This window comes from Dasypus novemcinctus, chromosome 1, assembly GCF_030445035.2.
Source record: "Dasypus novemcinctus isolate mDasNov1 chromosome 1, mDasNov1.1.hap2, whole genome shotgun sequence".
In the NCBI taxonomy this organism is placed as follows: Eukaryota; Metazoa; Chordata; class Mammalia; order Cingulata; family Dasypodidae; genus Dasypus; species Dasypus novemcinctus.
In genome coordinates, this window is record NC_080673.1 from 187,672,453 (window position 1) to 187,695,577 (window position 23,125).

Below are 23,125 nucleotides of genomic sequence, written 5' to 3' on the forward strand. Positions count from 1 at the left end.
GTTCACACCATTTTCTCTGAAATGACCTTCCTTTCATTTTTATTGTAGATACTCAGCAGAATTAGGATAAACAACAGCCATTTCTGCAGTTGGAGAACACTAAGCTGTCATACTATTATGTGTATCTGACTCTATAGTAAGCAGCTATCATGTCTTCTTTCCTAGCCACAAAATAATTCAACTATGTAGGCCCAATTCCATTGTGTACTTCTTGTGGGAAGCAGGGCTCTACTCTCTCCTACAGTAGCTCAAGGGCTCAGAATTTTCCTCTTTTTGCCCCCTAGCAGTTTTAATTATAGACATGATACAGGGTCAGTCAATCAGGTGATAATGCATAGGAATTTAAATTATGGCAATAATAAAAACTGAATCTTAATTTACTATCATGGCTGTGGTACCTAGGAGAGTGCTGAAACAAGATGCCTTCTGTGGCGTGCCTTTTATGGTGTAGTTCCCTAGGAAGTCTCCTTCAGTTCCTGCCTTTGCCATGACCTTCTCTTCAGCTCTCCTCCCAGTTCAATAATTCTGCATCTTTCCAATGCAATTCTTTGCTGCTTACTTGTCCGATTGGTTTATCAAGTATAATCTGTTGTGGTAAAGAAATGATCTGATTAGCAGAATCAGAGAATGATCTTAGTAATTAATTGTGGCATTTGATCTGGGCTATAAACACGTCCTTGAAGAACTAGATATAACCATATTAGTGGTACATTAAAATAATTCATTTTGGCTAAGAGTTATTGGATGCTTATCTAAGACTGTCATTTTTTACTTTCAAAATAACACTTTAATGAAGAGATATGGTGGAGATTGTTAGTTAGCTATCAAATTTTCGTTTCAACACCTTCCTTACTAAGAGAAGACTGATTTTGTTTGGAGTAGCAATGTACTCAGGAAATATATTTGGTCTTCGAGGCTTCCGTGAAGCAAGGTATAAGCATGCTTCTTGGTTTTGTTTCATAAAACTAATACAAAAATCCCTTGAGTGGATGTGCCTTCCTGACTAAAAAGACGAAATCTTAGAAAGGGAATGATTTGGGACCCTCTCCCTTGTTTCTGCCTCAAACTCAGAAGCAATGCTTACTGGTAAAGGAGTCATATAAAAACCATGAGCTCAAAGGTGACATATCAAAAATGGTGAGGCCAGCTGATGATGTAACTAGAAAAAGACCTTGCATAAAGGGGTTAACTCAGACTCGCAGAATATCTCAGTCTACATATAATATCAGGTGTTAAAAACTGCTTTTTCACTTTGGATAAAAAAGGGAAATGGAAAGGACAAGTGAGTTTATATGGCTATGAGTCTCCAGAAAAGAGTCAGGTCATCATCAGAGGGGTGATGCTTATGCATGTGTCAGCAGGGTACCAGAGACAGCCAAGGTAGATGGAAACACAGGTGCTGATTCTCCTGAGGGCTACAGAGACCCACAGGTTCTATGGTCATAGCAGATGGCTCTGGAGTTCAGGGCCATGTCAGTTGGCCCTACTTCGGAATTTGTGTTCCTGAGTTTGATGGATTTGGACTCAAATATGACCTTTCTACACATACCTCTTCTGTTACTTTTACCAGACCTGTGGTTGGCATTTGGGTGTATACTCAGGAGACCTGAATCTCTGGACTGGCCATGTGATAGCCAGGCCCTGGGCCTCAGCAGACTTGTGGCTCCTACCCTCTGGTTTTTGGACTTACCCTGGCCAGCTGACAGGGAGGTGAAGAGGGTCAACCACCACACCAGGGAGCCAAGAGTGCCTACAGCTGCAAGCAGGAGAATTGCATCCATCATCCATGTGGAATCTAAGGCCCCTCTTGATATAGAGGGGGACTGGACATAACCATCCCAGGTCCACAAGGCAGAGGAATAGAGTATGGGTTAGAGTGGACTTACTGGTGTTCTGTAGGAGAACTATTGTGATTAGTAAGGGAAGAAATTGTAAGAGTGATGTGGAGAGGGTGGCCATGGTGGCTGCTGATGGTAGGGAGATGGAAGAAGCGATATGGTGTGTGAGCATTTTCAGGATTTGGAGTTGCCCTGGGTGGTGCTGCAAGGACAGATGCTGGACATCGTGTGTCTTGCTGTGCCCACTGGGTGGACTGGGGGAGAGTGTGGACCACTATCCATGTGGTGCAGCGGTGCTTCAGAATGTATTCACCAAGTGCAGTGGATGTGCTGTGATGATGGAAGAGGTTGTTGATGTGGGAGGGTTGGGGTGGGTGGGGTGGGGGTATATGGGGACCTCATATTTTTTTAATGTAACATTTAAAAGAAAATAAAGAAGAAAAATAAATAAATAAAAAGAATGGTGGGGAAAAAACATAGAGGATCTGGGGTCATTGATGACATCATGGAGCCACTGTATCAGCCCCGGGCTACCTTCCTCCAGCTTCTTATGACATGAGAAAAAAAATATCAGTGATTTAAACACATTGAGGTTGGCTTAGGTATTTTGCTATAAGTAACCAAACCCAATTCTAATACTTGAGAATGGAGCTTAAATAACTTGCTTAGATAAATATCACTGTTTATACATGGTAGAGTCAAAATTTGAACCTATGTATTTTGCCTGCAAAGTTCATGCTTTTAAACTATAATAACATAATGTATTTGAAATACGATACATTAATTATTTTTCAAAGTGTGATTCTAACCATGTTAGCACAGAAATTTGGAGCTTCTCAGAATGCATTTTTCCTCTCAGAAATAACGATTTTTGTGTACTTTAAAACTTTCAAGTGGCAGAATGTAGAGCTGGCAGTCCTGGCAATGCATGTGACACTGAACTGAGTGGGATAGAGAGTAGCTGGTAGTTGTTGGGGTGGTGGAAGGAGGCGGGAGTGAATCACTTATAAATGGTGCCAAAGAAAGACCTGACAACTAAATTCTCGGAAGGTAATACTATGTTTTCAGGGGCCTCTGTTTTATGAAGCAAAGTGTGTCACAATTGCCATAAAAGACAAACAATTGCCATAAAAGACACTGCTTTGCAGTGATTGGATTAAAAACTGGAATGAATGAGTTCCAGAAAGTAGAGTACACAAATACAAGGACATCGAACTGCAGAAACAGGAACAATATGTAGAGGGAAAGATGAGAGGAGCTGCCCCAGGAAAGAAGACATCTTGTCTGCAACAAAAAAATGTTGAAGCAAAAACATAAAGGAACAAACAGAAAACACCTGGAAATGGTGAGAGATGGTAGCAACCCCAGGGAGACACCTGAGCCTACTCTTGCAAGGAGTAAACATTCATGAACGTGAACAGAGTTGATGTTAGTAAAGATTCCTAAAGAACTAAAACCATGGCTTGTTGGTGACTGGGCCTTAATTACCAGGCCAAACAGCTCTTTTATCTGCCCGCTAAATCACAATTATAGGAAACTTCAAGGAAACCCAGATAATAAGAAATATGCTGTTAATGAAGTCGTGGCAGGGATGATAGAATACTTCAGTGTAATGATGGGCATTCGGCTATTCTCCCTTAGTATGTGCAAATCCTTACAGAGCACCCTGATGCAGCCAGGTATAGGAAGTGCCACACCTATCGAGATTATTTATACGAAGTGGAGTGAAGTTACTTATAGATCTCTGGATGAGAAGAGTTCTTGCTTTATTACTGATTATCTTCATGATTTCCTAAAATATCTGGCTAAGAATTCTGCCTGGGGGGAGTGGTATCCTCCTGGATACCATGGGAAAACTATGTGAGGCTGTTAACATTCACTTATGTTTGGCCTCTGTTAATAGACGTTTGTTCTGAGTTCATCTCTTGCACATATAATATCATTTGAAAATGCTAACAAATAACATAATTAATTGTTTTTCAGTTCATTTCAAAAAAAAGATTTTGAGTGGGTATACTAAGATTCCATCAGGTTCTGAATGTTTTCTATACCAGGTACAACTGTAAAATAATAAAACAGAAAACAATCTGTTTAATTTTAAACAGAAAATATAAGAGGTTATGCTCCTCTTTTCTTTCTTCTTTTATTTTCTCATTTCTAGATTGCTACCAGTGTATTCTGTGATGGACAACAGAGAGACATGGAGTAGAATGTTTTACTGCTGAGTTAACAAAGCTGTTTTTGAATACTGCTGGTTCTATTCCTTTGACACATGTGCCTTTTTACAATATGTGTTAAGGCTATATGTTCAAATGCTCTGATTCCTAGAGCTGAAATTTCAATTCAGGGTATGTAACTAGGCACACTCATCTATTTGGGCTCCTTTCTTATTATGGTGCTTGAAGTAAAGAGCCCATCCTTTGCAAGGTATCCATGTTGTTTTAGTCATTTATCTTTACTCAGATTGTTGAAGAGGAATGGTGGTTCATTTCATGGTTTTTGTATTTGTGTCTAATGCACATTTTAACTTGACCGATGCAATGTACTATGTAGCTACAGTTTCTGGAAAAGTCTGTCTTTTAGAAATTGTTTTTTCAGAACTTCAATAAGACTTTCTCTACATTTCATAAAAAGATTTTGAGTGGGAATACTAAGATTACATCAGAGTATTTTCTATAGTTACAACTATAAAAATAATGAGGTCTTTTAAACAAGCCTACCAGAATTCAAAACTGTAAAGTAGTGTATTCATTCCAAGTAGTCACCTTAGGAGGCTACAATTTTCTTTCAGCAGTGCTTCCTCTCATCTCTCAAAAACACTGGCCAATGCTGTTTGAGAACTGTTTGTAGAGTTAGTTTATGAGCCTCACAAGAAACTGGTTTTATGGGCTCACTTTAAAGAGAATATGAAATGACCAAATGCCTTATTTACAGATATTAATTCCAAATTGCCTTTGGAGGTTTTAAAAACAAATTGTCAACAAAACAATGATTTATGACACCTTGACATGATAAAAATACACAATATACCCAGCCTCATTCTCCTCAGCATTTACCTTAATATCTCCTGCTCTAGTCACACCCACCTTTTTGCCTTCACTGCCTTCACTCTCCACCTCTAAGACTCTCCTCAGGCCCTTCTTCTTTTGATCCATTAATTCCCCAAATTGTCATCCACACGATCCTGGGCCAGTATCACCCAAACCTCTTAGATGAACTATTCCGTGTCTCTCCATGTCCAGCTTGGAATTCATCCCCCTAGACTTTCATAATACCTTATTTTATATTTTCCTGGTGTTAAAATTACTGATGGATGCCCTGCTTCTCCTACGGGATCCATAGCTACCATGGAGCTGTCACAGAATCAGATAAGATCAGAGGCAAAAGGTAACTAAGAAATATTCTTGTCCAGCCCATCATATTATAGATGAAGAAACAGGCTCAAAGAAGTTTCTGCAAATGGCAACTAAATACATAAATAAGTAAATAAATAAATATTTTTAAAGTAGTGAGGACTCAATATTAGATTACTCTGATTCCAGTGTAATTCTACTATATCTCACGTTGCATTCCATATGGAATGAAGCACAGAGACTTGTCTAGAGGAGATACTCAATGACTGACAAATTTTATTTGTAAAAAATCAAACTCGTGATTGCAAAAACTTAAAATGTCTAAAAATACCAAGTGTCAGGGGTGAAGTCTGAGAGAAATGGAACTTTTAATATCCCAAATGGGTGGAGAGAAATGGAGCCCAAGCATTGGGAGGAAGTTTATTTATAAATAGAAAAGTGAATATGTCCATTTCTGAAAATAAGGAAATTCTGTCCTAGGTAAATATTCTAGAGAAAGCCCTCAGTTTTTATCTGTACACAATAAATGTTTAGAGCTGAAGTGATTATAGTAGGAAAATATTGGATTTACATAAATATATGTCAACAGGAAATAGGAAAAATAATTGTGATTAGCACAAAAAAATGTAATATTCTATAGCTTGAATAATTAATAAAGTAGAAATCACATATCACTGTCAGTAAATCTACCAAGCATAATATTGAGTGAAAATAAAAATCACTAAATGATACATAAAGTATGATTCCATTTATGTAAAGATTTAAATCTACAAAACAATGCCATATATTGCATATATATGTATAAAGATATGCATGGCAATAATAATTCACATATAGAGTACTGGGACCAAGGGCAAAAGAAGTTGAACAGAGGAAGTTGTGATCAAGGAGGGGTACAAATAGGCTGCAGGAGATTGGTAATTAATTTCTTTTATAAATGTTATTATTGCATGCACATTCATTTTTTTTTTAATTCTTTATATCTTTTGCTATACCTTAAGTCAGGGATTCTTAACAAGGGGCCCATGAGCTTGAATCGAAATTAAAAAAAACAATATTCTTGTGAGATGTATTGGTGCAGGTGTGATACATTTATTAAATAATACACAGTATAGTATGGACTTAGTAAGGGGTATATGGTTATTACTTGACTGACAAAGGGTTTCACGAAAGAAAAAAGGTTATGAAACCCCTGCCTTAATTACTTAATAATGAAGTTTAAAAATGAATTTTAAGATTTGGCTATGCCACTGGCTCGGGGGCAATTCCAAAATGAAATACACAAATAACGCTCTTAGCAATGTCAGAATAATGAAAAATGTGTAACTACTGAGATAACTGTTTTGAAGGAATGATAGGTACTTGGATTTAAATCTTCTAAAATGCCTGAAAAAATAAGACACTCCATTCTGTTCTGTTCTAGCAGTGTTTATTTTATGCCCAGTTAACTTTGAATGAAATGACTGCATTAGCAAAATATGTTTGGGGGAATTAAGTGATATGCAAAGAACCCTAAAGGCTAATGAGACATATTTAGAGTGCCAGCTTTTAAATCCTGGATTCTGCTTGCAGCAGGAGAGATACAAATCCTTCCAGAATCATTCTTTTTGCAGCTAGTGCTAGTCTCCTATATAGTGTCATGCCCAGAAAATGCCAGAAGGAAAAGAGATGATCATTGATTGTGGTGTTTTTTGTTTTGTTTTTTTAATTCTTTAGTAATTGAAAGTTTAATAAGCATTTTAAAGGCAAAACCACTTCAGAGAATATCAAGTTCTTGCCTTTGGTTCTTAAGCAGAGACACCTGGAGGCTCAGAGGCCCAGTGTTCTCCCAAGGTCACATGGTGATTGGGGGAAAAGACAGCAACTAGAGTCAACACAGTTTTTTCACATCATTATGGTCATCTGGAATTAGAACAAGTCCCACTGGGGCATTCTCGAGGGAAGATTCATCACTTAAAATGGGGAAAGGGACACATGTTTCAGTTTGCCAAAGGGCTGCTGATGCAAATACCAGAAATAGGTTGGCTTTTATGAAGGGGATTTATTGGGGGTAAAAGCTTACAGTTCCAAGGCCATGAAAAGTCCAACTCAAGGCACCATAAATAACGCTTTCTCAACAAAGTCAGCTTGCCACGTGGTGAAGCAAGATGGCAGGTGATCCCTGCCAAAGTCTCTGCCTTCCCTTTCAGGCTTACTGACTCCCAGAGCTCAGCTGTGGGCAACCAGGCATAGGGTTTGTCTCTTACTGGGTCTTTTCTCTCAGACTTAGCTGCTCTGCTTTCTTCCAGAGTTCAGCCCATCATATTATAGATGAAGAAACAGGCCCAAAGAAGTTTCTGCAGATGGCAACTAAGTACATAAATAAATAAGTAAATAAATAAATATTTTTAAAGTAGTGAGGACTCAATATTAGATTACTCTGATTCCAGTGTAATTCTACTGCATCTCACTTTGCATTCTATATGGAATGAAGCACAGAGGCTTGTGTAGAGGAGATACTCGATGACTGACAAATTTTATTTGTAAAAAATCAAATTCGTGATTGCAGAAACTTAAAATGTCTAAAAATACCAAGTGTCAGGGGTGAAGTCTGAGAGAAATGGAACTTTTATACCCAGATGGGTGGAGAGAAATGGAGCCCAAGCATTGGGAGGAAGTTTATTTATAAATAGAAAAGTGAATATGTCCATTTCTGAAAATAAGGAAATTATATTCCTAGGTAAATATTCTAGAGAAAGCCCTCAATTTTTATCTGTACACAATAAATGTTTAGAGCTGAAGTGTTTGTAGTAGGGAAATATTGGATTTACATAAATATATGTCAACAGGAAATAGGATAAATAATTGTGATTAGTACAAAAAATGTACTTGAATAATAAATAAAGTAGAAATCACATATCACTGTGGGTAAATCTACCAAGCATAATATCTGGTGAAATAAAAAGTCACTAAATGATACAGAGTTCAGCTGCAAGCTATCAGGCATATGGCTTATTTCTTCCCAGGCCTCAGCTCTTTGAGCCTTTCCTTTCTCTCAAATGGCAGGATCAGTTATGGTGGCTCCATTTTTCTGTGTGTGTCTCTTTCTGGGTCTCTGTTTTTATCAGACCCAGCAATAGGATGGAGACTCAACCTGGGTCACACCTCACTGGTATAATCTAATTGAAAGGGTCTCACATCCACAGGAATGGATTAACTCACTAATATAATACTTCCCTTCCTGGGATTCATAAAATAATTTCAAACTGCCACAGCACTCCTAGGAAGCTACCCAAGAAAAATGAAAACATTTCTACAAAAAGTCTTGGATACAAATTTTTATAGAAGCATTATTCATAATAACCTCAAACTAGAAACAATCCAAATGCCCATCCACTGGTAAATGGATCAACAAAATGTGATTAACCCATAAAATGAAACCCTATACAGCAATAAAAAGGAACTATGTACTGTTTGTTATATGCTACAACTTGGATGAACCTCTAAACCATTATGTGATGTGAAGGAAGCCAGACACAAAAGACCACATAATGTATGATTCCATTTATATGAAATATATGAGAGGACAAATATACAGAGATAGAAAGTAGATTAGTGATTGCCAATAGCAGACAATGAAAATGGGCAGTGATTGCAAATGAACATGGGTGATTAAAATGGTCTGGGGTGATTAAAATGGTCTAAAGTTGGTTTTGGTGATGGCTACAAAACTCAGTAAATTTTCTGAGAGTCATTGAATAGTATACAAAAAGAGCTGAATTTATGCTATGTAAATTACATCTGACTAAAGGTATTTAAAAAAATAGTGGAGAGGTACTGTTAATAAGCCAAGGTTATTTAACTTTATCCACTGCATCAGCCACCCTTCTACCTTTCCCCTGGTACTTCCATTCTCAAATTCCAGGGTATCTTAAACTTATGATCTTCAGGACACACTATTCTACAGCACTAACTAACCTTTTTGGAGTTAGTTAGGTAAATGCCTAACTTAGTAAATGCCTGGTAGGCATTTTACTTACTTTAGCATTTTTTTCTTGCATACCTGTAAGATAGACATTATTATTAACCCTCTTTTAATTGTGAGTCAACTGAGTCATTCGTTCAATGTAAGATAGCTTGTAAGGGGTTAAGAAAAGATTGAACCTTTCATCTCTAAAGACTGAACTCTTAACCATAATGCCACTGTTTGCCTATTAAGTACTCTTGCATGTTTGTTGGATGAAAGAAAGGCAAGTTTTCATGACTACCTTCCTGAACTGGCTTTGCAACAAACATGGGCACTTGTATTAAGAACTCTTTCTATTACGGTCTTAGTTCATTTAGGAAAATAATATCGTTATATCCTATGATTTATCCCCAAAGTGATACAATAAAATAGAGGCATAAAAATCTCAAAGTTTTTTTGAACTGAATTGTTAAAGAACAAGTAAGACAATTGTCTTTTGGCCACCAGCCATGAGCCTAATCTCCAGAAGCATCCATTCTCTCTCTTTAACACATCTTTAATTTATGGTGACAGTTTTACGTAGTGCATTTTTACTTACGGGTTTTGGGTTGTTTTCACAGAGAGAATAGCTCTGTGTGTTGTAAGATTTTCCCCTTGATTTTTTTTCTTATTTACCTAATGGAACAAATTTCATTTTAAACTGCCAACAAGAGGGAGAAAATATTTTTGATTAAACAATGAGTTCAGTAGTCTAGAGTGGAAATAAAAAGCAGTGGAAATAAAAAGCACTAGGATTAGATTCAGATGCTTAGGTTGAAATCTGCAAATGATAGTAAGTCATTGAGAGATTTACTTTCCTCAGTAGTTAAATAAAAACATGCCTATGTACCTCAGAGTGCTATTGTGAAGATTAAATGTATATGAATACATGGAAATACCATGTACATAGAGGAGGTGTTCGATAAATGCCTGAGTTCATTTATTTTTAATTATTATTAAAATAATTATTTTATTGTATTTATTGATCAACACATATCTTTTAACGTACTTTGCTCCATGCTGGTCCTTGGGGATAAAAGGCTGTATAAGAGAGGCAGAGTCTCTGTCTGCAAAAAGCTTATATTCTAGTGGGAATACAAATGAGAAAGAAAATAAAGAAAAGCATTATTAAAGAAAAATATCAGTTGTGTTGAGTTAAACCATCAAATAAAATGATGAGAAAAAAGATGACTAATAATGTAGGTGCAATGGGAGGTGTGGGGAGAGGGGATGGCTTGTCAGATGGTATAGTCAGGAAGGGCCTCTCGGAGGAGATAACATTTTAAAGAGATCCAGATGTTGAGAAGAAATCAACAATGGAACGAGGGAGGGGGATGAACATTTCAGGATAAAGAACAGCATGTGCAAAAGCAGGTAATGAACTTGGTGTGTTTCAGGAACTGAAAGAAGACCACTAAAATTGAGATGTCTCTGAGATATGCCAGAGGAGGTGATTGTTGCTGAAATGGAGTAGAAATTTGGAGCTTGGAACTTCTGAGCTGCAAATGTAAAGCTGGAGTCATCACCACAAAAATGGTTGATAGTTGAATGACTGTAGGCAAATGGTGAGGAAGTTCTACTCCTTGAATAATAATGAATCTGAATCCTTGGATTCAGTTCCTTATAAGTTGCCACATTAATTAACCTATAATACCTGCTATGTCCACAATAGAAGGGTTAAGACAAATTCTGAAAGGTTTCAGAATGTGTTGTATCTTGTTTGTGATCCCATATTTTTAAAAATAAATCTAATATGATTTGACACTACAGCTTTTAAAATGTTAGCGGTCCATGGAATTTATTAGTTTAGAGTTGTTTATGGATAATCCTATGAAGTGGCAGAATGTTGATTTTACACTAAATGTTGAGCAAGTAAATGCTCTTACTATGATGTATACTATTTCATATGAATTGGGGGCCTATTATGGGCCAGGCATTGTTACAAGTACAGGGGAGATAGAGTGAGTCTTTTCTTGTAGAGTGAGTCTAACTGGAAGGAGACAGACATGTGAACAATTCCTATGAAGTGTGGTAAATGCCCAATTCTAAGTTGATCTTAAAGAGGAGGGACTGATAAACCTCTAAAGGTTAATACTATTTCATGAGAAACCTGATATTTATGTTGAATCATGAAGGATGAGCAGCGATTGCTAGGAAGAGAAGTTAGGAGAGAACACTCCATAGAGGAGCTACATACGAGGCAGAGAAGGTGAAACAGCATGAGATATCTCATGTGGAAAAATCAAGTTTTGGGTGTAGCACTTAATTTAAGGCCTAACATAGAGCAAGCACTCAGTAACTATCTGTTAATGAAAGTAATTAGTAAGTGAGTTGAACAATTTTGCTTACTCAACCCTCTTGATAGAGTTCCAACTTGGGATAAAAGGCATACACAGGCTCCTTGTGCATGGATTTTATATCTCAATAGGAGATATGGAATGTACACTTGTTTATGAAATTCCTACAGCCAATATAAACAGACCTTTGATAGTTTGGTAAAGTGTGTGACATGCTTGTGTGTTTGGAGGGAGACAATGCAAGGAGGGAGAGTGAGAAGGAAAGAGAGAGGCTAAAAAATAATAATTTCTAAAAAGTATCTTGAGGGAAAGGAGCATTAAAGGAAATTGCTCCAAGGTAACACAGGGCATAACCTCAAAAACAAACCATAAAAAAATTGGGCTCAGAAAGGAGAAACAGTACCTGGTTTTAGCCAAAAAGGCAAGACATGGTCAAAGACTGAAGTCAAAGTTTGTGATAGGAAGTCAAATAAAGCAATTCTTAAACCAAGGAGGAGGAGGATACAGATCCTTACAAGTGAGACAGGACAGATTATCAAGAACTGGGAAAAGAAAAGTCAATAGGATAACAGGCACAGGAGAAAATCAGAGTTAATCTACTTTAACTGCAGTTCTAGATTCAGGTTTGCCTTTGACTGGACATGTCTTTGCTTTCTGAAACAGCAGTTGAGCTCTGCCAGCAGTGATGGTCGAAAGAATAGCTCAGAGAAAGGTGACCTCTTTTCAAAAAACAACAAAGGAAATGGAGAGAAGTAAAGACATGGCTGAGGGTGCAGCAGGGAGATTCTGCTAAAATTCATTTACAAAATGTGACCATTCACTTGAGGTAGGAGTGATCAAGTTCAGTAACAATGCTGATTATGTTTGAGGAGGAAGCAGTAGCGTTCATTATTCTTTAAAGACATCACCTATTTAGAGAAAACCATTCATGTGGGGAATGTTTTATGATGTTTCAAATATTCAGGATTAAATGTGGAATTATTCCTTATTTCACTTTGAGACAATGAATACATGAAACTTTTCCTAATCTTATAAACTGTCAGAATGAATTTAGTCACTCAGTTTTCAAGTGTACTTTTGCACAAAACTGGAGAGTGCAGCTATTTCATCCTGGAATCCATATGATCACAATTCTATAGCTATAAACGTTACTGTCTTTACTTGTGATAGCTTTCATTCCACTGTGTTCTTCAGTGCTTCAAAAGAATACTTCACAGCACTATTTCTGGGATTTTAAGAGATATTAAGATTCACATATCTTTGCAACATATTCATGCTAATCAATGTATGCAAAGCTCTAATTGTACATTTAAAAGAAATGATTCTACTCCTTAGCTTTGAATTAATCAAATACACTCTGATGCATTTGCTGCAATTAAGATTAGTTTCCAAAAAGCATATGGACTCTTGAACACTTTATCGAGCATTTAAATTACCTAATAGATGATTGAAATGCTAATAACGGCCCTCATACAATTAGGTATACTAACCTTAGAAGGCAGATATGCTGTAGAATTATTCTGAATATATTGTGTTTAATGAATTTGCCAGTATGATGGTTGGAATGTTAAGGTCCTACGTAAGAGACTTGAACTCATCCAGGATTTATTGACATTGTAGGGCACCTCAAAAAATTGCAATTTCTTAGGTTGTATTTATACCATCTTTTCCATTAAATATTCATAATTTTGTTATTCTTACTTATCAAAGTCTCAAAATCTCCACAATTTTTATATCTGCTTCCTTCATTATTATGTTGTCTCTTCTTTTTTAAATATATATTTTACTTATTTTTAAAAGATATATAGATTACATAAAATGTTGCATAAAAAAATATAGGGGATTCCCATATGCCCCACTCACCACACCTCCCTACTTTCCCACATTAACAACTTCTTTCATTAGTGTGGTACATTTATTGCAATTGATGAACACATTTTGGAGCATTGCCACTAAGCATGGATCATAGTTCACATTGTAGTTTACACTTTCTCCCACTCCATTTTTGCAATGTCATTCAGGACAATTCCAAGTCCTGAAAATGCCCCCATATTACACCTCTTTTTTCCTCTCCCTGCCTTCAGCACCTCCAGCAGCCACTGTCTCCACATCAATGATATAATTCCTTTCATTGCTAGAATCACAATAAGTATATAGTAGAATGCCAGTAAATCCATTCTAGTTCATATTTTATTCCACAATCCTGAGGATTCTGGGATGGTGATGCCCACTCCACCTCTAATTGGCTGATGAATGGGACTCTTTTGCTTGCAGTTGTAGACTCTCTTGGTTCTTGGTGTGGTAGTTGTACATCCTCACTTCCATGTTAGCTGTCCTGGGTGAGTCCAATGAACTGGAGAGTAGGTGTTGCAACTCCAATGAGGCTCAGGGCCCAGCTGGCACATGGACTGAGATTCAAGTCTCTTGGACATACATCTACCAATGCCAGGGCTAACTATCTTCAGGTCCTCTTGGACATACACCTACAAACTCCAGGACTAACTATCTTCAGGTCTCACTTCCTTTGTGAAATCTTCCTTAATAAACATTAAAACTCACAATCTACAGAATTAAACTTTTCTTCATCTGCATTCCATAGCACCCTATATCTTCCTCTAAAGTACCTATCACATAGTTTGGAACTGTGTATTTGTAAGTTTTTATCCACTCTAGAGTGTGAATTCTTTAGATTCTTAAGTGCAATGATCCCATCTTATTCTTTTTTTTTTTTGTATGTCAATGCCTAACACAAGTTCTGGTGCATAGTAAGTGTATTAGTCAGGGTTCTCTAGAGAAACAGAACTGACAGGTGATATCTGTAAATAGTATGAGATTTTATAAAATTCTGTCATGTGACTGTGGGGGTTTACAGGTCCAAATTTCACATGGCAGGCTGCAAACCAGGGGCTCCAATGAAGGTTTTTGTTGAGTTTCCCATAAGACAGTGGCTGTTTGAAGTAGAGATGTAGATTCTCTCCCTGAATGCTGAAATCATCTCCCTTTTAAGGCCTTCAACTCATTGCTGACTGTAATCTCCTTAGTTGTTTGTAGATGTAACCAGCCATCGACGGAATCAACTCACTGATGGCTAAAGCCTATGAAATTCTCTTATATTACAATTACCCCAGTGCTTGCTTGACCAAACAGCTGGGCACCATTACCTGGCCAAGCTGACACATTACGTAACCTAACCATCACAGTAGACATTCTATAAATATTAGTTGAATTAAAACTATTGGGAAATAATCTCAAATGTCTATTTAAAGCTTGAATTATTTAGCTTTTCATGCATTTATATCTTCCCTCACAATAGAAATATAAGCTTCTGTTTCTCTGTATCCCATTGGGAGCATAGAGAGTAATGCTTTTTACAGTGTAGTTAATGAAATACCATGTATTGATTGTCAGTCTTCTTTAATCAGTCAGAAAAGCTTCCTGTAAGAAATGAAGTAATTATATGAGTTTTACCCAAGTTAGCCTTTGTTGAAAAACCCCAGTCATTCAGTTCATTTTCTGCTTATATGAAACTGAGGAAATCTCGCATAGCGTTGTGGTAATATAAGTACTAAGGAAGGCATCCTTAAGAGATGCCATTTCACAGACATGAGACCATAACTGGCTCACACACAATTCAACAGTTGGTGAAACTTTTTAAAAGGCTTCAGCCACTCATGGCTTAAAGTCATTGGTGATTCTTTCCAGATCTCAGTTAGACCATTAATTCCCTTCAAATCAATTCAACATATATTAATTAGGTATTTACTATGTGATGTATGTTGGAAGAGTTGCTGAGTGTTATGTATAATGAAAATACTTTGAGGACAATCAGATTCAAATTCTAATCATGGCTCTTTCTCTAACTATGTGAATGATTTAGGGTAAATTACTTAACTTCGCTGACCTGTTTTTTAAATCATTGAAATGGAGAATATGAATTGCATCCTCATGGTACAGTATTTGGCATCTGCTTGATGCTCAATTAATGTTAACATTGAGATTCACCTGAAATTAAAAGCACCTTTTTTTTTTTTTTTTACCACGTCACCATTTTAATAGTAGATGAAACAAATGAAGGATTCCTTAAGAAGGCAGGTGCCAGCTACAGAGAGACAATGGGACTATACATTGTTTTCCAGGTGTCCTTATTTTAATAGGGTTATTATATGCTGGACTCTTAAAGGAGGGTATATGCCAGGATAGCATTATAATTCAGTTTCAATTACAGTAACTGTTATGTGCAGTAGGCTAGCCAAAGATTGGCAAATTCTCTGTGCCCAGGCCCTGCATTTAATAGCAGTAATGGTTTTGCCCGGCCACATTAGCTCCCCATTACTGTCTGTTTCTGATTTAGTGGCAGCCTTCTCGCCTGAGGTAGGGCGTCAATGCCATCTCCTTGACCAGCTTAGGTTTCTGGAGAGTTGCTCATTCTGCCTGAGAACTGCCAGAAATCTGTTTCTTATATTCTCTGCTATGACGTACAGTGGAACAAGACCTATTTCTCTCATATATACTTTTTTTTTTTTCTTTTTCTTTTGTTGGTGACTTCTGCCACCCTCACCAACACAGTTGTTTTAGGGAAGTATTCCTTACACACTTGGAATTCTATTCTTAACAAGCTTCCAGTGGACATTCATTGATTAAGAATCGGATTCTGATTACTGTTTTTTATCTTTTCAAGGAAAAATTCTATTCAGAAACCAAAATCAATCTTGATAGTGTGTTTAATAGAGAAATATATGCACGAAAAAGAAAATGGCTTTCTTTCTTTCCCTCTCTCTTTCTTCTTCTTCTTACTCATCCTCTTTTTCTTTACCTTTTCTTTCCCCCTCTTTCTTTTTCATCTCTTCCTTTCCATCTCTTTCTCCTCCTCCTTATTATGTATAGAATGATTTTCCAACTTAATGAATCTCCCTACCAAAAAAACCCTTCTTTTTAGCCTAAACTCCTACTTTTTAACCCATTCCATCCCTGATAATTCCATCTTGTAGCACATTTTGAAGTCATCTCTATTACCCATATTTACATTCTCCCAATATTTGTAGATTCGTATCACATTCCCTTGATGTCACAAAGTCAAGTAATAGGCATTTATCTCTTTTATTCTGGTCTCACAAATCAAACCCTTCTTTTCACTAATCATTTTTTCACCCTTCCATAAATGATTTCCAATTTCTCTGTGTCTATCTGGAACGGAAGTGCCTCAAACTAAAAAAAAGCAAGAATCCAAGTCTGAAATCCTGAAGGCTACATTTTGCCATTGTTTCCATTTGAACAAACATTTCATAACAAATAGTTGTAGTATGGTTATTATTTTGCCATTCTATTGCTTTGCAAATTAATGCAGAATAAATCCTGACTTAGGTTTTCTAATATGGCAGCAGATTATGTAGATGAAAAATGCATTCTCCAGGAGTCAGAGGCCCAGTGATTAAACCAGTTTCACTGCCATTTGTGACACTTAAATTTTGTGGGACACGATTTCCTCTTATCTAACATAGGATTAATAATATCTAATCTTATGAGCCAGACCCAGGGTAGGATGACTTCAGTGAGATACTGAGGACACTTATCTGACCCAAAAAGTGAGCATCTTTTTAAATTTTTCACCTTTGGCACCTCACTTGCTTTACCCTAGTTGCAGCCCTTCTCATGAGGATAACATAATAAAATTGGTGTTAAAATATTTTGAAATATGTGACGACATAGTCAAATATAAGATATTGCCATCATCATTCTTACCTAGTTGAACTCAATACAAATTATTATTTTGTATATGACACTCCCCTTTGCCCAATCCTGCCCTCAAATCTTCTGGTCTCCCTCTTCCAAGTTTCCCAGTGTTCTCATTGTGCTATCTCCTACCTTCCCAGGTATTGCATGACAAAACACCACTATACCACTCACATACAGACCTTATTATTTCTTTATCCTGCCATCAAACTTTATTCATCTAGTACTCCATTCCCTCAAAGCTCTGCTTATCTGCTTTCTTGAAGATAGTAAGTTTATCAGATGAAATTGTATTTGTTTTTGTGTCTAACAGGAAATACTGGCTTAATGTGTTATTTGTTTCAGGTCATAAAATTGCAATTTCATTAAGGTAGTATGTAGACAAGTCACCTTAATCTCCAGGTGTTCTAATTCATTGCTTATAAAACGTTTTTGGCCATGAACTACAGTAAGAAATACATTTTTTATCATGGCCTAAAATATACACAAAGCACACATACATAAAGTGGAAAACAGTATTCACTCTTTCCATTTTCAAAGCACTTGCATATTCTATGCTATTTCATTCCATTCCTATGCATCCCATTCTTTTCCAGTATATTCAATTCTTTATTTTTCTATTCTGGTTTTAATATTTCTGACCATTAACCCACTAAGTTGATTTTTTAATTCATTAGTATGATACATCCATTTTGGAAAAGACATTCTAGTAGATTGTTTTTAGTGGAACTAAACTGATGGAGGTGATCTTTTAGCTGAGATTTGTGTGTGTATTTGTGTAGGGTGGTCAGGAGACAGACTGACTTGACCACAGGTCAGAGGAAGTTCACCTTGCTAGGGAGAATATTGCCTACTGTGGACTGATGTTTAATAGATTCCTAGGTAATTCAAGGATTAGGAGAATTCAGCAAGAAGTAATGGGGCTGATATTAGGCAGAAAGCAAGATTACCACAATTGGACATCCAGGAGAAGGCATTCTTCAGATCCAGAGAGGCAGTTGCATTTGGGAATTTTTTAAGCAAAAATAAAAGAACATTCATAATTGAAAGGCAGGTACTAGGGGTAAGCTACAGATTCAGATATAAGAGAAAAAATAGTTGTGAGAACTGGAGCATAAGATCACAGCAGGGCTGTGGGCAAGATGTCATGGGCCGGTTGATTTGTTGCTCCTTAAGGCTGTTCTGACTCCAGATAAAATTGGGCTAAATACCTGCCACTTGCAACAACATGATCCTGGCTGTGAGCAAAACAATCTAAATAAGAAATGTCTGGTAGATCTTGGGAAGTAAAGGGGTCTTGACCAGCTTTAGACTTATCTTTCATTTCTTTCTCTCTCTCTCTCTTTTTTTTTTTTTTTACCCCTGTGAATAGAGCAGATCCTAAATACATTAGAAGTTACACCATTCTGAATGTACTTTAATTTATTTTTTCCTAACTTATTTCATTATCAATTTAGTGAATTCTGGAGTTCATTTTTTACAACAGGAGGAATTGTAATTTGTTAATGAACTATATATAATTCCCTTTCAAACAGTTTCTGATTGAATGGTCCTTCATGTTTTTGACAGGAAAATATAAGTTTGAGAGCATTTTTACTAACCTTGTAAAAACACAGGGTTGAGCCCATGAAGAGAAAAACAAGCTTCTCCCAGTCTCTTCAACAAAATGAACCCTGAGTTACTATGTTCATGTGTAAATTTACAGTTCCTAAGGATACATATCAAGGAGCACTACAAAAGCAATAGAATTTTAGAGGGAAAATGTAGAGTTGAATATTATTTTCTCTTCCATTGTTTGATGTTTCAAAAGTTGTGAAGTAGTTATATAAACAATGCATAAGTCTCAAATATATGAAGGAAAATAATGGATAAAATATATAGAAAGGTAATCTTTTCAAAATCCCATTTTAAACTTTCAAAGCCAGGAGCTTAAGTAATGGTGAACTGAAGATGCTTTTTCCAAACTGGATGCAATTCTAGAGGTTCATTTCTACCCTGGGTAGTTAGAAATTAATGATTAGGATTTCTTTGATCCACACTGATGCAGTGACCTTTCAATTATCCCTATTAATGTAGGCAAAGATAACGTGTGAATAAAATTCAACGATAATACAAAAGGCTCATTCTAACCATGGATTTCAGTGTCCGTCCCTCTCAATCCTAGACATAAGCCAGCAAAAAACAACCAAATTGCCCATGAATCCTTTCATCACTTTCCTGGCATGTTCCTTTTTCATGAAGCTGTTTACAAGCAAAGTATAGTCCAAGTGTGATGAGAAGGGTTATGCCTTTCCCGTGAGTTGTACAAATGAGTATTATTTTTTTTAGCTCGTGGTGGTAGGGTCACATGAGAACTTCGGGCTGAAACAGGCTCTGTCTGTTTCAGTTCATGGAAACAACCTACAGGTGGAACTTGGCCAGTCACTCCAAGTTTCAGGAACCTCAGGAGTGTTGTTGGCTAGCCAGATGTGACACTCTTGGTGAGCTGCAAGAGGGAAATTATCATGTAAAGCTCAGCAGCTGCCAAGGTTCTCAGCACATCCCCAGGGATAAACTTGCCAGTGAGGAGATGGCTTTCAAAACACCATCCATTCTGACTCTCACTGGGGCAGAGCTTGGAAGACTTGAGCCTGATGACAGCGTGGCTGGGCTGGAGCAGACAGGCAAGGATAATTCGTAAATAGGCTTTAATGGAAGTTCCCAAAGAGAGGTTCCAAAAATGTTTGAGGAAAGATAATTTCATCAGGACCATTGTACATCTTCCCAATTTGGTTAAGTTAGTAGAAAACCCATTTGATATACAAATTCTCATGGCAGAAACACACACATACACACTTGTCATTTCTGTTATAGCCACACCTTTTCATATTATATGTACAATAAGATGAGAGTTTGTTCATTAACCAAGTTGTTAAAACTAATTGTTTAAAAGAACAACCTGGTTGATGTAAATAAACATTGTTGCCCACTTGACTTTCTCCATGAGCTTTAATACATTTTCTTCCCAATGAAAGAGAACCTTAGAAAAATAATTAAAAGTATTATTGAACATTTAATAACAGATATATCTTATGACTTCTATACTAATTAATCAAACATGATTCTATGTTAATCATTCAAAATGTGTTGGTGAACTTTATGTTAATAAAGTTTATGTTTATGTTGATTAACTTTATCATGTAAGGGGTTTAAGTGTTCTAAAAAAAAAGGCGAAATGTAAAACCCTGAGCTAGTTGTTCCCAGCACAGAAGCCAACTTCTATAGAGTTGATTTCAGAATTTGGGAGGCTGCATAAATCATTGAGGTTAGTAAATTACTATTTCAAGTAAATAAATTTTGGCATTTGATACAATAAAAACGGAATAAAGAATGGGAGGGAAAGCACAATTTTGCAGTTTGACAGTTGTCTGAGAATGCTTTGTATTATCTTAGAATCACTCTGGATTTTCCAGTTCAGTTAGATCTTCCATCGGTTCCTCTTACTTAACTGGCTTCTAGATGGCTCTTAACATATCTCCTTCTTCATGCATTAGTACCATCATGCATCAAGTGTCCAAATGCCAATGTGTCTCACTTCCTCTGCAAGAAAATGTTGAGTAAAACTCTTTCACTCCAAAGTGTTAGTGATTAATCCTTTCTGCCACTGAAGGTTTTTCCAGGACAAGTGTAAAACTTAATATGAAAAATTAAATCTTTAGTAGCAAGATACTAGGTGTGGTGATTCATCATCTTCACTATTCATCTATGTTGTCACATATATCAGAACTTCATTCCTTTTGGTAGCTGAATAACATTCTGCTGTATGAAATTTGCCACATTTTGTTTATCCGTTCATCTGCTAATGAACATTTGGGTTGTTTCCACCTTTTAGCTATTGTGAATAATGCTGCTCTGAACGCTGGTGTACAAATATCTGAGTCTCCATGTTCTATTATTTTGGATATATATCTAAAAAAAAAATTGTTGGGTCATATGGTACTTCTATGTTTCACTTTCAGAGGAACCACCAAACTATTCCACAGCAGTCGCATGATTTAACATTCTCATCAAAAATGTATAAGAATTCCTATTTCTCTCCCTCTTTGTCAACACTTTTTATTATCTATATATTCAATAATTGCCATACTAGTAGGTGTGAAGTTGTCTCATTGTGGTTTCAAATTGCATTTCCCTAGTGGCTAATGATGCTGAGCACCTTTTCATATGCTTACTGATCATTTGCATATCTTCTTTGGAGAAATATCAGTTTAAGTCCTTTGCCCATTTTTTTTTCCAACGGAGTTGTTTATATTTTTATTATGAGTTGTGCGAGTTCTTTATATATTCTGGATAATAAATATTTATCAGATATGTGATTTCTAATTATTTTCTTCCTGCATCTATGATTTATTTTTAGTTGATTTCTGTAATCAGTGGAATGCCATCAAAGTTGCTGGGAATGATGTGTTCCTATCACTCTGACAATATAGACATAGGGTAGGTAAAAGGGGGAGGAGATGCTTCCCTATTAACCACATGTTGAGTGGATGCCCTGAGCTAGACATGGCACTGGAGTCTGGGTGCAGTTTGAGAGCAAAATAACCGTAAAGTAACTTTATAATAATTGCAACATAATTTAAGATCAGCCCTGACTGTGATGAGAACAAAGCTAGGTCACTGTCACCCTTGCAACAAGAAGCAGAAGAAAAAAAATATCCCAGGAAGGATCAGGTTCTGAAAGTAATGGAAACTGGCAACTATTGTGTTAGGGCCCCAAAATACTTTTCTAAATTGTTCTTACCCTTTCTAAGTAGTTCTTTCTTGTCTTTATACTGCCATGACTGAAACTAAATAGTCAACATGCAAACTGCAACCAGAGCACAGCTATGCTGGTGACGCTTTTTCTAGGCATCTTCTTCCTCTTGTCGAGTGACTTGTAGGCAGCTTCCACTCTGGGCTGTCACATTTCTCTGTTCACTCCTGAGCATTCAGAAGGCAAATGCCAATAGCTCTATGCTGGGACTCCTCCAGACTTACTTTGAACAAAACATAAAACTGACTTGTCCAGATCCCAGGAGACCTGCCTTGCTATTCAATGGTTATCACAGAAATAAACTGATGTGGGAAGAATTCTAAGATGGTCCCCAAGATTCCCACCTACTGGTGTTCATGCCCTGTATAATCCCCTTCTCTTATACATTAGTGGGAATTATGAATATGATGGGAACTAAGTCTCATGATTATGTTGTATTATATGGCAGAAAGAATTTTGTAGACATAATTAAATTTCTTAATTAGCTGACTTTGAGATAATAAAAAAGAAATTATCCTGAGTGGGACTGACTTAATCAGGTGAGGCCTGAAATGAGGGTTTTTTTTAAAGATTTATTTATTTATTTATTTCTCTCCCCTTCCCCACCCTCACCCCGGTTGTCTGTTCTCTGTGTCTGTTTGCTGCATCTTCTTTGTCTGCTTCTGTTGTTGACAGCGGCAAGGGAATCTGTGTTTCTTTTTGTTGCATCATCTTGTTGTGTCAGTTCTCCGTGTGTGCCGCGCCATTCCTGGGCAGGCTGCACTTTCTTTTGCACTGGGCAGCTCTCCTTATGGGGCGCACTCCTTGCGCTTGGGGCTCCCCTACGTGGGGGACACCCCTGCGTGGCACAGCACTCCTTGCGCGCATCAGCACTGCACATGGGCCAACTCCACACCGGTCAAGGAGGCCCAGGGTTTGAACCGTGGACCTCCCATGTGGTAGACGGACGCCCTAACCACTGGGCCAAGTCCGCTGCCTGAAAGGAGTTTTGAGAGAGATTTTCCTCTTAAGGGACCAAAGTGCCATATTGTGGTGATGACAGTTTGGCAAAGACCTAAGAGCAAGTTCTAGTTCCCGAGAGTGGTCCTTATCCAACAGCCAGCAAAACAATAAATACCTTAGTCAAATAA

The 23,125-nt window shown here is 37.0% G+C and overlaps 1 protein-coding gene and 1 pseudogene across 3 annotated transcripts in view; both read left to right on the plus strand.

Annotated features, from left to right (window-relative positions):
- Window positions 1-23,125, plus strand: part of KCNIP4 (potassium voltage-gated channel interacting protein 4) — a 1,217,739-nt gene that overhangs the window by 606,938 nt on the left and 587,676 nt on the right. The gene's annotated exons all lie outside the window — the stretch shown is intronic.
- Window positions 2,234-3,702, plus strand: LOC139438687 (mortality factor 4-like protein 1 pseudogene; annotated as a pseudogene).